Source organism: Trachypithecus francoisi, unplaced genomic scaffold, assembly GCF_009764315.1.
Source record: "Trachypithecus francoisi isolate TF-2019V2 unplaced genomic scaffold, Tfra_2.0 Lachesis_group13, whole genome shotgun sequence".
In the NCBI taxonomy this organism is placed as follows: domain Eukaryota; kingdom Metazoa; phylum Chordata; class Mammalia; order Primates; family Cercopithecidae; genus Trachypithecus; species Trachypithecus francoisi.
Window position 1 is genome coordinate 12,485,225 of NW_022681458.1, and position 15,978 is coordinate 12,501,202.

At 40.2% G+C, this 15,978-nt stretch overlaps 1 pseudogene; it reads left to right on the forward strand.

Moving 5' to 3' along the window:
* The window catches only part of LOC117094158, a 161,939-nt pseudogene that overhangs the window by 138,060 nt on the left and 7,901 nt on the right, over positions 1-15,978 (forward strand).

A 15,978-nucleotide genomic window follows, 5' to 3' on the forward strand; every position in this document is an offset into this window, starting at 1 on the left:
CTTCTCAAGTAGATGTTTCAGAGGCAGTTATGGGGTTTCCAACCCTAATGAAATAATAACTCTGAGTTTTAAAATGTCTGCACCAACATAAGAGAAGCAATGTTCTCTATAAACACTTAGCAAGCATCCGTAATTCTTGATTAATTCTTGGAGACTCCAAAATAGAAATACTGGATTGCCTGTGAGCCTGGAAGAAGAATGGCTTGAGACATTCATTTGAATGTAAACAGTATGAATTAATATACCCTTCAAGTTGGTTCTACTCAGTATGCCTAACGAAATGCCTCAACTCTTTTTAAGTAAGAAAAAAAGATATGCTCTTTTGTTACTTCTCTCCCATATCCTCGTGCTGAATTAGGAAAAGGCGAACTGATAAAATATACAGAGGACCCACCAGCCTAATTCCTGAGGATCCTTGTTAGGAACAGAGCCCAAATGAGAAAAGGTCTTTCTAAAGGAATGCTGCTTATAACTCACTGGAAACCACTTGAATAATGCCTCTGAATTTGGAAGAACCGATTGGTGGAAGTGAACTGAAGTTCTACAGAGATGTTCTACTAGGCAGAATTCAATGACAGGGATAATGGCATAGTAGACAATCCATGCTCAGCCTCAAGGCGTTTCTGCTCCAATTTTCATGACACTACTATAGATCCTAGATTTCTCTAATATTAATTTATGTCACTAAGCCTATTTAGGATGTGGGTTGGAAGTTGTGTTAGCTAAGAAAAGAGAGCTCTCAGTTACAGCAAAACCATGGAAACACATTCTGTCAGAAAGTAGAAGAAATAGAAGATTTTTACAAGGAGTACTAGAAAAAATTAATAAAAGAAGAGGGTGAAATATGGGTATAAAATGCGTAAGAATAAGTATATTTACCAAAAACACATTCTGATGTGGTGCTCATGATGTGCCAGGCACCACCCAAAGAACTTCATGTGTATTTATTCAATTAATAACCTCTATAAGACCTATGATGATGCTGCCAGTATTAGCTGATTAATGAGAAATCTGAGGTGTAGAGGGTTGACAGCCTTTCCAGGTAAGTAGCTGAACTAAGGTCTAAATCCAGGCATCCTGGTTCTAGACCTGTCTTTTAGCCACACGCCTTGTAAGAAGTGGCAAAAATAATGTTTTTGTAGGAGGAATTTAATGGGAAGCGAGAATTTGGAAATTTGGCTGGATGAAACATGCAGGGTCCAGGAAGAAGTTGACTGTGCAGAAAGAATTTGGAAATGTGGCCAATAATAGCACCGTGCAGTTGGAGTGTTCATACGATGGAAATGGCCATGTGGCACTGGTAGCCTCCTTAAACTTGATCTTCCTGTTCTATTGCCCTAGGCTTGGCTTTCCTTCACTACAAAGAACCCATTTGTTACTTCTAGTAAGAAAATTGAAAGTGACTGTGAGAAAGAAAACTGAAATTACTCAACATCTGAGCAACCTGTTAGAAATGGCAATGACTGTCCTTAACCTTGAAAAACTTCAATTGAAGACTGCTTGTAGCTGATTTCAAAGGGAAAAAGGAACACTGTTTTAATATTTGTGCATTAAGCCCTTGATGTTATGCTTTGTTAGTCTTCATTGGCTATAATTTTTGCTACCGTTATTTTATTTTTTGCCTTTTTTCGGGGGTAGCACAATCATTAGCTCCTAAAATAATGAGAATTTAAGGTATTAATATTTTTTCCTTTTCAGTGATTTTATGTAATTTAGCATTAAAAATACCAACAACTACATACTATTTTAGGCAAAGAAAGGAAATGAGCAAATGTTCACTATTTTAAGATGACAGCATTATATAAAGGAAATTGTGGCCATAAAATGTAACCAAATCATGATTTATTTCTTATGATGAGAAAAACCTGGAATCATATTTTAAAAATAGTCTCCAAACTGTGAGGGAGCCAAGAGACCAACAGCTGATTCAGACGTCTCCAGGCTAGTGAGTAGGTGAGTTTATTAGGACTTACGTATGAGGCACTCCTGGACTACAGCAGGTCAGCTTTAGAGGTCTGCCCCATTCCTTGTCTCTAAACTACTTTTAAGTCAATTTTCTGGCTTTTTGTTTGCTGTGCTTAAGTGATGAGACTAGTTTTCTTTGTAGGTTCTCAGATGCTTTCTGGGGTGTTTGGGTACTCAGGAACACCTGCTCGTCCACTGAGCCCGATGGCCTTGGTTCATTTTCAGGCCTTTAAGGTTCAGGCAGCAGGCATATGCCCTCGACTAGGCAGGTGGGGGACCCATCACACTAAAATCCATTCTACCTTCTAACTCTTACATTATTTCTATCAATCTTGCATGAGAGTCCCTGAGTGAGAGGGGAGAATTATACAGGTTTAAAATGCATAGCCATGGCTTGTGCATACAGTCCATATCTGCAGTGTACACAACGGCATAAAAAGCAGAAGCTAGCAACAATTATTATATAATGCCTATTGGCAAAATACCATTCCAGTGAGAAGGTAAGGTATGTAACCAATTTGAGAATGAGTCAAAGAGCCTAACTGGACTATATCATGGATCTGAGATGACAAATGATTTAAAGCATCTGTGACATTATTTTCTTTATCAGTGATATGGTTTGGATTTGTGTCAACACCCTAATCTCATGTTGAATTGTAATTCCTGATGTTGGAGGCGGGGCCTGGTGAGAGGTCATTGGATCATGGGGGTAGTTTCTCATGGTTTAACACCATGCCCCTGGATGCTGTCCTGATAGTGAGTGAGTTCTCATGAGATGTGGTTGTTTAAAAGTGTGTAGCACCCTCCGCCCACTCTCCTCCTGCTGCTCTGGATATGTACGATGTGCCTGCTTCCCCTTTCACCTTCTGCCATGACTGAGGCCTCCCCAGAAGCTGAGCAGATGCCAGCATTCATGCTTCCCGTACATCCTGTGGAACCATGAACCAATTAAATCTTTTTCTTTATAAATTGCCCAGTCTGAGGCATTTCTTTATAGCAATGCGAGAAAGGAATACTACAATCAGGGATGTAGGCATAACAGGTAATGCCTATAGGGGCACAGGTTGTTAGATCTCTGTTGAATTGGTGATTGGGTTTCCAGGTAGAGGTGATCCCCAGGGAACCCAGGTTGCATTATTGGTGCCGTTGAACCAAGCATTCCAGTTCTGTAGGGAGAAAGACAGACTATTCCAAGGCCTACCATTATCACTTGACAGGGGGAGGTATCCATATACCCTAAGATTGAACAGGTTGCTGACTGCAGCTATGGTCATAGCCCAGTCCAAGAAGACATTACCAGCTGCCATGGGTAGCAGGAGCCATAGCCTGTGGGTGTAAACACAGATGTTTAGTAGGAATGTTCATAGGGGTATCCACTCCTCATAACGTAATTACTGCTGTACTTTCTCCCATTGGCCCTATTAGGGAAGCCACCCCAGGTCTCAAGCCTGTCTTACAGTACACACATGGCTTCCCTCCCCAGGAGCAAGCATAATAGCCAATTGGTAAGTTTCTGGCCTTGCTCACACTATATGCACTATGACTGTTCCAGCAGATATTGGTGCTGCTGTGTGCTTATATCATAAAGCTCTTTTACCTCCATCAAGGAGCACAGCTGGGACTATTTCCCCTCCAACAGTCTTCATGGCACCCTCCGGTATGGGGATACTTTCCAGATCAACTTTACGTTCACATGGCCATCACCACTTGGCAGATCCACTTGTGCTCCCAGGGGCACGGTCTGGTCATCTGCTTTGGGAGCTGGGCTTGGAGTCTCTGCTGTAACCCTGAGAATTGGTGGGGCCTGTTTTTCAGGCCTTGCCAACCATTCCTAGGGAATGATACCCTGTGTGTTAGTGGGTGACTCATTTAAAATTTGCACAGCTTCAAGGAGAGTCTTAGTCCAGACCTTAAAGAACCATCCTGAGACAATGTATGTAAATGGGTTTTTAACAGGTCATTTATTTTTTATGAGGCCCATCCCTGTTGGCTTATATGGTACGTGGAACCTCCAGTCTATGTTTTGTTCCAATGCCCAGTGTCAGATATCATGGCCCATGAAATGGGGGCCTTGATCACTATCCCTTCTTTTTGGCATGTCATGCATGAGACTGAGAGCAGGGGGACACTTGATGGTTTCCGGCTGAGTGCCACAATTTACTAGGAAGGCCTGTAGCAGCCCTGTTGTTGAATCCACACCAGTTGAGGCATAACTTTTCCTCTGTTTGAGGGACGAGGGGCCAATATAATAACTTGCCAATCTTGCGCAGACTGTATGGCTCAATGGATGTGACTTGGTGCAGAGGGAGATTTTGTAGGCCACAGCTGTGAATAGATCTCACAGTTCTAAGTAGCTGAATGTTGGATAGAGTTGCCCACTGCCTTTGCTATGGCCCACCCCATGGCCACGTCCCAGTGGTCACTCTTATATTGCTCACACATGAATAAGGACATCTGCCTCCTGACTTCTGGGAGGTGACTTGGGGCTGTTTGAATTCATATGGTACACTGTACAACAGGAATCCTTTTCTTATAACCTGATCCAGATGTCCTCCCACATAAACATTCCCCAGAAGGGCTGCCTGAAACCTGCCAGTTGTCTGCAGCCCATTTATTGATCCATATGATAAGGCCTCTGTATGTAGCTCAACTCTCTGTGCAAATGACAAGTGGTCAGGGTTCATGAGTGGTGAATATTCACATTGTCCATGGTCCGGCCCATTGGCTGCTTTGTCCTAATCCTCATTCTATATATATGGTGTCAGTATCTATTTGCACCACGACTGTTGACCATTGATGTTAGGTGCTAGACCTATCAGTGTACCAGGCCCTAGTAGGTATCAGTGAGAGCTCCTCATATATGGTGGTTTGCCTGGTAGGTATCTCCACTGCCATGCTGGTCCTTTCCACTTATTTAAAGCAGATGCATTCAAGCACCTCCTGTAGTGCCTGACTTAACAGACTAATGGGGGCCAGGCACAGTGACTCATGCCTATAATCCCAGCACTTTGGGAGATTGAGGCTGGTGGATCACCCTGAGGTCAGGAGTTTGAGAACAGCCTGGCCAAAATGGCAAAACCCCATCTCTACTAAAAATGCAAAAATTAGCCTGGTGTGGTGGTGCATGTCTGTAATCCCAGCTAGTCGGGAGGCTGAGGCAGGAGAATTGCTTGAACCCGGAAGGCAGAGTTTGTAGTGAGCCCAGATGGCATCACAGCACTCCAGCCTGGGTGACAGAGTGAGACTCCATCTCAAAAAAATAAGTAAATAAAAAAAATAAAGGACTAATGGACAAGACACTATCCATTGTAGCTAGACATGCCCCTTATGCAGGGTATGTGACTGTACTACCCCCAGAGCTGGGCTTGGCTAGAAGGCCTTCCACCCAACCTTTTATAGGATAGGTAGTTTTTACTATGATGGTCTGCTTTCTGGTGATGACCTCCACTTGTTGCAATCCCTATACATGGCCAGGAGTTTTTGCTCTAGAACTGTATAGAATGAATCTGCTCCCTTCCATAATTAAGACCAACACTCTACAGGTACCATTTCTCTTGGCTGCTTTTGCCATAAATCTCAATTCATCCCTGTGGCATTTCTAGTGACTTCTAATACAAAAACTTGCTGTGTCAGGGTGGCACCCAATGCTTGGGTTTATTTCACCATTATTTTTGTTTTATCAGATGCCTCTTGCTCTATGTGTGCTCAGACCCACTTTTGATTTTTTTTGTTAGGGTGTATAATGGGTGGAGGGTTTGTGCCAAATGAGAAATGAATATCTTCCAGTAGCCCAGGAAACCTAGGAAAACCTGGAGTTGCTTGACTGCCTGGGAAATGGGCTGCCATGTTGTCTTATCAATGACAGCTCCAAGTAGGTTTTGCATCTTACTCAACCAGGAAACTCTTAGGAATTTGATCTCTATGCTGGGCCCCTGTTTCTTCTTGAGGTTGACTTTCCATTCTTCATCCTTCAGGCTGTCCAAGATGATTTGTAGGACAGTCTCCAGGTCTATATGAGACTCAGAAGTTATTAATGTAGTGAAACAGGTAGACTGAGGCAGGCAAGGGGAGTCTAGACTGGTCCTGGGCAACTATATCAGGACAGATGGTAGAGCTGTGCAGCTCTTTTTTTTCTTTATAAATTATCCTTTACCTCTTTAGAAAGCACCCAAGGAAGCTACCCTTGTGGTGGCTCCCAGAAAGTCTGTTGTTGGCTGTCCCAAGCAAAGGCAAACTGATCCTTGACTCTTTTGCTAAGGGATACTGGAAAAGGCATTAGACAAGTCAGTCACAGCATGGACATTTCCCAGGCTAAGCACTACCTGCTCCGGGACTTGAACAATATTGGGCACAGCTGCATGTGCAGAGCACACCACATATTTTGGCTCACGGTAGTCTACCATCATTCTCCAGGTGCCATCTGGTTTCTTCACAGGCCACACAGGGCTGTAACAGGAGCTGTGGGTGGGCCAATTTGAACGTTATGCCAATAACTCAGAAAATTCAGCTGTTTACATTAAACCAACTATATCAAACTAAACTTGCTTATCAAAAAAGCACGTAGACGAAGATCTTTCTGATTTTGACAAGATTTACAACCTTACAACCTTCATGTCAAATCCTGACACCTTAAAGTATCTGGCAGAGGCAAATACAAAACTTATCTAATCAGTAAACTCAGACAGGAATGTATGCTGACACTTTTGAAGACATTTTTATTCTACAAATACTTTTAAAGCCAGCTTATTTACCAACGATTATTGAATTCACACAAGCTTGAAAAGCATTTGAACTTGTTTATGACTACTCATTTATTTACATGCCAATTTGGTAGCATGTACATACACATAAACATGTACATACACATAAACATGTACATATACATAAACATATTTAGGCTGGGGGCAGTGGCTCACGCCTGTTTTCCCAGCACTTTGGGAGGCCGAGACAGGTGGATCACCTGAGGTCAGGAGTTCAAGACCAGCCTGGCCAACATGGAGAAACTGCATCTCTACTAAAAATACAAAAATTAGCTGGGCATGGTGGGCACATGCCTGTAATCCTAGCTACTCAGGAGGCTGAGGCAGGAGAATCATCTGAGCCCAGAGGCGGAAGTTGCAGTGAGCCAAGATCTTGCCACTGTACTCAAGCCTGGGTGACAGAGCGAGACTCCTTCTCAAAACAACATCAACAACAATAACAACAAAATTTAAACATACATATCATACACAGAGAAAGATCCAATAGCTTTTACCTCAGAACTCTAGTCATGAGATGGTATCATAAACCCATTATTTCACAAAAGATAGCTGGATTCAAGTTATTTTTGACAAAATTGGGACCTGTTCCCATAACTAAACTTTATTTGTCCCAAAGCAGTTTCCATGGTAGTTTGATTTTATAAAACCTCTTTAGCCCTTTTTTTCCCCCTCAGTTCCAAATGAATTTATTATTTATTTTAGCTGGAACTTACTGAACTGTTTAAGAAAAACACAATTTCCAAGTGGCCTTGCATTAGTGGATTTTGTAATATCTAATATCTCAATACCAGTAACTTAGCAATAGTAGATTCAGCGCAGGCAGAAAAGGAAAAAGCGAAATAGAGAGCTTCAGAAGACTCTACTTAACCATATAGTTGCAGGTTAACCATTTGAGCTCTGAATTTTTCTGGGAATTTGCTTGTCAGTTTTAAAATGTGCATAAGAGTGCATAATACATAACCAGCTGGAGTCCTAGAAAACATGCCATGCCTTTGGCCTTCTGCAGGAGTTTCTACCCTTCCTTCCATTCCTGCTCTAACGATTGCTTAGTAGCTAGCCCTATTGCAACAACAGCACAGTTACTATTCTTATGTACTCTAATATCTTAGCTTCTTGCATTAGAGGCTCAGTCTCCACCAGCTTTGTCCAAGTATTCTTGTACTTAAGCGGTGGTCCACAAAGGTTGAGTGCTTGGGGCTGGGCACAGTGGCTCACGCCTGCAATCCCAGCACTTTGGGAGGCCGAGGTGGGTGGATCACCAGAGGTCAGGAGATCGAGACCATCCTGGACAACATGGTGAAACCCCATCTCTACCAAAATACAAAAAATTAGCCGGGTGTGGTGATTACGCGCCTATAGTCCCAGCTACTCGGGAGGCTGAGGCAGGGGCATCGCTTGAACCCAGGAGGCGGAGATTGTGATAAGCCAAGATTGCGCCACTGCACTCCAGCCTGGGTGACAGAGTGACAGAGCGAGACTCAGTCTCAAAAAAAAAAAAAAAAAAAATGTTGAGCACTTGGGCAACTCCACATACAAGTTGCCGACCACCCAGGGATTGCCCCGACAAATGTTTCTTCCTGACTCATCGTTTGGTTTCTCAGATTCTGTTTGTGACACCAACTGTAACAAGAAAAACTCAGAATCATATAGAAAAACTGCCCCCCGGCCGGGCGCGGTGGCTCAAGCCTGTAATCCCAGCACTTTGGGAGGCCGAGACGGGCGGATCACGAGGTCAGGAGATCGAGACCATCCTGGCTAACACGGTGAAACCCCGTCTCTACTAAAAAATACAAAAAACTAGCCAGGCGAGGTGGCGGGCGCCTGTAGTCCCAGCTACTCGGGAGGCTGAGGCAGGAGAATGGCGTAAACCCGGGAGGCGGAGCTTGCAGTGAGCTGAGATCCGGCCACTGCACTCCAGCCTGGGCAACAGAGCGAGACTCCGTCTCAAAAACAAAAACAAAAAAAAAAAAAAAAAAGAAAAAGAAAAACTGCCCCCCAAACTGGGAGGGAGCTGAGAAACTGAAAAAAGACTCAGACAAGTCCAGCTTGGTGAGTAGATGAGTTTATTGGGACTTACAGACAAGGCACTCCTGGACCGCAGCAGGACAGCTTAAGAGACCCGCCCTGCCCCTTGTCTCCGATCTACTTTTAGACTAATTCTCTGGCTCTTTGCCCTGCCTTTTCAAGCAATGAGACAATTTTTCTTGGTAGGTTTTCAGACACTTTGGGAGATGTTTAGGTTCTCAGGAACACCTGCTCCTCCACTGAGTCCCATGGACTTGGCTCATTGCCCAGCCTCAAGGTTCAGGCAGCAGGCATACACCTTGACTAGCTAGGCAGGAAAGCTGTCACACAGTTCAAATATAATATTTCCCATAAACTTAACTATATTGAGATAGGAGGCATCACAGAAAAGATTGAATCTGTATTTCATTATTATTCTTCATTTTGAATAATAATGATTCAGCATTCCTCAATATCAGAGAATTTGTGAGCATATTTTGTTACACTTACCACTATGTTATAAAATAAATTGTAACCTTTAAGTAGTGGCAAGATTTATACAGAATTCAATAATTATCTTGTTTAATCTGATAGCAAATAATTTTCATTGAATGACAACAGAGTTAATTGTATAGCATCAAGCAATGTGCTATATAACACATTACACAATTCTAAGGAAATCATTTCTATGAAGCAATTAATAACGTGAGGTAATGTGCTTTTGCTATGCAGCACTCTCAAATGCATAATTTTGAGCAAAAAGTTGTGTAAAGTATACGTGGAAAGTTTATTCAGTTATGGAAAGATACACCATAATAAGAGCTATAATCTATAATCACACAATCAAGGTACATAGGATAGAAACCATTCGCTATTAATGAAAGGAGAGACAGAGAAGAGGGGGAGATAGAGGACAGATGAGAGAGAAACAGAGACAGCGACAGAAATAGAGACAGAAACAGAGAGACAGGTAGACTTGTTTCATGAAGAACTTCTATAATATGTAGACAATTTATAGTGTTAATGCTTGTGTAAATGAAAGGTAGATAATCTAAAGCTTTGTATATCAAGGCATTTTAACATCATAAAGTGTGTAGAAAATTAGGATATTGCATATAAACTCTAACATACAGACTGAGAGAAAATGTCTCTTCAAGACAGATTTTACACAATTTGAATCCAAAATGATTTGTATCTAAAGTAATATATTCTATCCAGTACATTTAAATACATGCTTTTTATTGGAATGGTACAAATACTATTCAACAGTAAAAATTCTGAGGTTATAACATCCAAAAATTTAGTTGTAACTGCATATGTATGAAAGGTAGCTTTTTCTAAAAATGTAGAGATGTAAAATATTAAAATGAAGAAATATAAACTTGCTACTGTTTTGTAAAGGATTTGTCATGATCAGTATTTTTCTACGCCCTTCTTAATTTACATAAGCTGCTAGTATTTATATTTTGCTTTTCAGTATTTTTTTATAAACTGAAGTCGAAAATTGAATCCACAATTTAGTAGATACAATCCTCTTAGGTAGAAAACTTTACTTCAGTGTCTTAAACTGCCTAAATTATCATTTGGTTGTTACATAGTCATCCTTGTTGCAAAGGAAATTATATTCTAATGCACAAAATCCGGCTGGAATGTGGCAAAACGCAAAATAAGTTATGTGACCATATTACCTCCTATGTTTAATATCATAACTATGGACAATTCCATTCTTGGAAATTCCTATTTACATAACCATCATTTTCTCAGTGAAATACAGTTTCCCTGCATACAGCACATTGACTTAACAACTATGTACCAAAGCCCGTTATTTCTCGTAATCATACTCAGAAATATCAGAGTTACTCAAAATTAAAATGAATCATCAGTTATTTTTTTTTCCAAGAACACAGCCACCACCTTGGTGCTGACTTAATTTTCATGGTGTCATTTTGCTTTATTGATCATCTCATAAGTTAAATACCAGAATTTGAAAACCCGGAAAAGATATTAGTTTTGCTTGGGCTTTACATACCTGGAAGAAAAATACCAACTTCCTAAACCTCCATGTAATATACTTGTAAAAATCTTGACCAATAGTAGCAGTCACTAAAAAGTGCAAATACAGAATCATATGGTAGTTGCATGTTTCGTTTGTTTAAAAATCGATAAACTGTTCTCCGGACTGGCTATATCATCTTAACATTCTCAACCACAATGCATGAATGATCCAGTTTCTTTGAATTCCAGCCAAAGTTTGGTATATCTGTTATTTTTTACTTTAGACATTCTGACAGAGGTGTAGTAATATCTTATTGTGATATTAATTTGCATTTCCTTGATGGCTAATGATGGCAAAACTTCTTTTCATGGGCTTATTTGCCATCTGTCTCTCTTCTTTAGTGAAATGCCTGTTTATGTCATTTGACCATTTATTAATTGGACATTTTTCTATTGAAATTTTATGTATTCTATACACTAGCCCTTTGTTGGATGTCATTTGCAAATATTTTCTTCAAGTTTGTAAATTGTCTTTTCATCCTCTTAACAGAGTCTTTCACAGAGCAAAGTTTTAAATTTGATGGAGTCCAGTTCATTAATTTTAATTTTATGGATCATGCCTTTTGGTATTAACTCTAAGAACTCTAAGCCTAGCTCTATATACTCAACACTTTTTCCTATGTTTTTTTCTTTTTTGGTTTCACAGATTTATGTTTGACTTTTAAGACTGCAATGCCCTTAAAGTTAATTTTTGTATGAAGTATGAACTAAAAATAGCTCTTGGCCTAAATCTAAAATGTAAATCAATAAAAGTTCCAGAAGCATACATAGCAGAAAATCTCTGTGACTTTACATTTAGAAAAGGGTTTTAAGATTTGAAACCAAAAGTATGATCCATTAAAAAAATTGATAAATTGGACTTCATTAAAATTCATAATACTGTGCAATAGTCACTGTTTAGAGAATGAAAAGGCAGGCCACAACTAAGATAAAATATTCACTAATCCCATATCTGAAAGGAATTTGCATCCAGAATACAGAAAGCATTCTAACAACTTGCCAATAAGGAAACAAACAACCCACTTATATATTGACAAGACTTTGGAAAATACATTTTTGATACCAAACTTTGTGGAAGATAAGAAGCAAGTGGAATACAAAATTGATTTTGCCACTTTGGAAAATATTTTCATAGTTTCTTTTCTGGTTTTTTTTTTTTTTTTTTTTTTGAGACGGAGTCTCACTCTGTAGCCCAGCCTGGAGTGCAGTGGTGCGATCTCGGTTCACTGCAAACTCCGCCTCCCGGGTTCCCGCCATTCTCCTGCCTCAGCCTCCCGAGTAGCTGGGACTACAGGCGCCCGCCATCTCGCCCGGCTAGTTTTTTTTTTGTTTTTTTGTTTTTGTATTTTTTTTTTTAGTAGAGACGGGGTTTCACCGTGTAGACCAGGATGGTCTCGATCTCCTGACCTCGTGATCCACCCGTCTCGGCCTCCCAAAGTGATGGGATTACAGGCTTGAGCCACCGCGCCCGGCCACTGTTTTTTTTTTTTTTTTTTTTGAGACGGAGTCTCACTGTCGCCAGACTGGATAGTGGCACAGTCTCGGCTCACTGCAACCTCCGCCTCTCGGGTTAAAGCTATTCTCCTGCCTCAGCCTCTGAGTAGCTGGGACTACAGGCAATGCCGCCACGTCTGGCGTACTTTTAGTAGAGAGGGGGTTTCACCATGTTGACCAGGATGGTCTTGATCTTCTGACCTTGTGATCCACCCGCTTTGGCCTCCCAAAGTGCCGGGGTTACAGGTGTGAGCCACACCGCCCTGCCATAGTTTCTTTTCAATTTAAATATATACTTACCTATATGACCCAGCAGTACCATTCCTGTTGCTACCCAAGGAAAATAAAAATGTATGCTTCTAGAAAAACATCTGTGAATGTTTCTAGCAACTTTATTTATAGCACTAAAAACTAGAAACAACCCAGATACTCTTCACTGGTGAATAAATAAACCACACATACCCATACAATGGAACACTACTCAACGCAAAAGAGAAACAAATTATTGATTCATGTTGATATGGTTTGGCTGCGTCCCCCATCTAAATCTCATCTTGAATCGTAATCCTCATAGTCCCCACATGTAGTGAGAGGGACCCATGGGAAGTAATTTAATCATGGAGACAGTTTCCCCCATATGGTTCTCGTGATAGTGAGTGAGTTCTCACGATAGTGAGTAAGTTCTCACGAGATCTGATGGTTTTATAAATGTCTGGCATTTCTCATGCTTTCACTCACTCTGTCCTGCCACCCTGTGAAGGTGCCTGCTTCTCCTTCACCTTCCGTCATGATTGTGAGTTTCCTGAGGCCTTCCCAGCAATGTGGAACTGTGAGTCAATTAAACTTCTTTATAAGTTACCCAGTCTCGGGTATTTCTTCATAGCAGCGTAAGAATGGCACCTGTGCAACATGGATGAATTTTTAATTTGGGTATGTGAAAGAAGTCAGGCCAAGAGGCCACATGGTGTAATTTTCCATTTTATGACATTCTTAATCAACAATGCTGCAGAGATGGAAAACAGACTGTAGTATTCAGGGTTAGAGTTGCAGGAAAGAGTGTTACAAAGGGGCAGCACTAAGAAAACTTTGAAGTAATAGAGCTGTTCTTTACGATACTGTGCTGGTGGATTCACAACTCTAGGAGTTTTCACAACACACAGAACTGTCCACCACAAAGAATAAATTGTCTTCCATACAAGTTTTTAAAAGTTGACCAAGATACAAAGGGCACCCAAGATGGATTATAGACTGTGACAAACGAATCTAACTGTACTAAAAATAAGTGATATGACAACATTATATTTGTAGAGAAGTAAGGAGCTGACCTAAGTAACTGAAAAATGTTTGACTACATATCGGAATGTTAAAGATAAAAATAAAAGTCCACACTGTATTCTAGTTAGTAAATTTGTAGTAAAGATATGAGTCAGCCATGCTGAAACTTCTTTACATTGTAGTAGGGCTAAAAAACATAAATAAGTGTACTATGGATAATAAAAGCTGGTTTGAAAAAAATTGAAATAAGTCAAAAGGGAATGTAAGAATCTACCACAGCCCAGCGCGGCGGCTCATGCCTGTAATCCCAGCAGTTTAGGAGGCTGAGGCAGGGGGATCACCTGAGGTCAGGAGTTTCAGACCAGCCTGATCAATATGGAGAAACCTCATCTCTACTAAAAATACAAAAATTAGCCAGGCGTGGTGGTGGGCACCTGTAATCCCAGCTACTGGGGAGGCTGAGGCAGGTGAATCGCCTGAACTCAGGAGACGGAGGTTGCAGTGAGCCGAGATCGCGCCATTGCACTCCAGCCTGAGCAACAAGAGTGAAAGTGGAGTTGTGTTGGAGTTGGAGGTATTAGTGTGAGCTCTTATTGCTGTAACCATACAGTTATATAGTCTACACAGAAAGCAAGAGGGAGCTTTGCACACGTGCTGTATTTAAACATCAATACCCAAAAGTAAAATGTAATTTTTAAACATGAAATGTAAATAGTTTTGAAAAAATCACCTAGGTGAAAAAAAAAAAAAAATCTAACAAAAGACATAACAAGGGGCGTTGAAGAAAATACTAAGATTTTACTGAAAGATGTTAAGATGACCTATATTATTTTCCATTGCAAATTTAAGCCATTCACTTGTAGACAACACATAAAGCAGAATCAAAAAAGAAAATATTTTAAAATACTAAAACTTTGTTGGAATGAGTATTTCCCCCCACAAAATAAATATTCATGATGATTTTTCTCGCATTAATTAAAATTAGTAATTTAATAAATAGGTGTGGAATAATATTCACAAAATAAGTAATAATGGGTACAGGACTCAACTGAGTTGGTTTAAGGAACCTGATTCTTTCTACAGGCTGAATTGATTAAACCAGAGATAATCAATTTACCTCAATGAAGAAAATTAAGATGAATTAACAAAGCAATTTGTATCAACAGGTGGTGTCGACAATGGTTAAGAGACACGCTTTGGGCTGAGACTGCCTGGGTTTGATTTCTTGAGCATCTGTGGAATCAGAAATAACAGCACTTGTCTTCTAGAATTAACAGTTCTAACGAAGTAACAAATGTGAAGTGTGAAGCATGGTGTTGGCACATAGTGCCCTGCAAGTAGTAACAATTAATAATATCACTATCATTAATTAACTCAATTGAAAATAACCCACAACTCTAGGTATATGAGAATGTAAATAGTCCTGTAAACGATTTAAAATATATTATCATAACCCTGTATCTACTGGAAAGAACTGTCATTTGCATTGCTCGCCTATCCTAAACTTGAGTACTGAAGAAAACGAACTTAGAGTCCCTAAGATGCCTTCCAGCTTAACATTTTACATAAGCTCAAACAAATTATTGCCACTACTCTTTCATATTCCACAACAATGTTGTTGAATGCATTTTTCCACAGAGAAAGTTGACTTCCTTATATTAAATTACACATTTAAAAAAATTGGTAGAAAATAGTAAGATAGTAATTTACCATCACAATACAGCATTTGAAAAATATCCAGAGAAGTATGATACTGCTTTTGCATTAGTGCCATATTGAAGAAACAAACCTTTCTATGCATGAACTGATAATATTCATCATATTATTTTAGGAGTCTCCAGGTTTAAAATGTCAAGTGTCTTTAAGTATGCCAAATTTTGACCTAGAAATATTTTAATAGCAAAGATTTTTTTTTTTTTTTTTTTTGAGACGGAGTCTTGCTCTGTCACCCAGGCTGGAGTGCAGTGGCCAGATCTCAGCTCACTGCAAGCTCCGCCTCCAGGGTTCACGCTATTCTCCTGCCTCAGCCTCTGGAGTAGCTGAGACTACAGGCGCCCGCCACCGCGCCCGGCTAGTTTTTTTGTATTCTTTAGTAGAGGTGGGGTTTCACCGTGTTAGCCAGGATGGTCTCGATCTCCTGACCTCGTGATCCGCCGGTCTCGGCCTCCCAAAGTGCTGGGATTACAGGCTTGAGCCACCGCACCCGGCCTAATAGCAAAGATTTTTAAATTATGCACCGTCTATTCAAGTAATAACACTGAACAGCAATAAATTATAAAATCACTATTAAACAATCTAATATTGGCTTATGCATGAAATAGACTTTTCATTAAATAAAGCAAAACTTCATATGATTTTTACATGCAATTCAATACAAAAGTATTATCTAGAATCTTATGCAGGACATGTCTATTTTTATTAATTT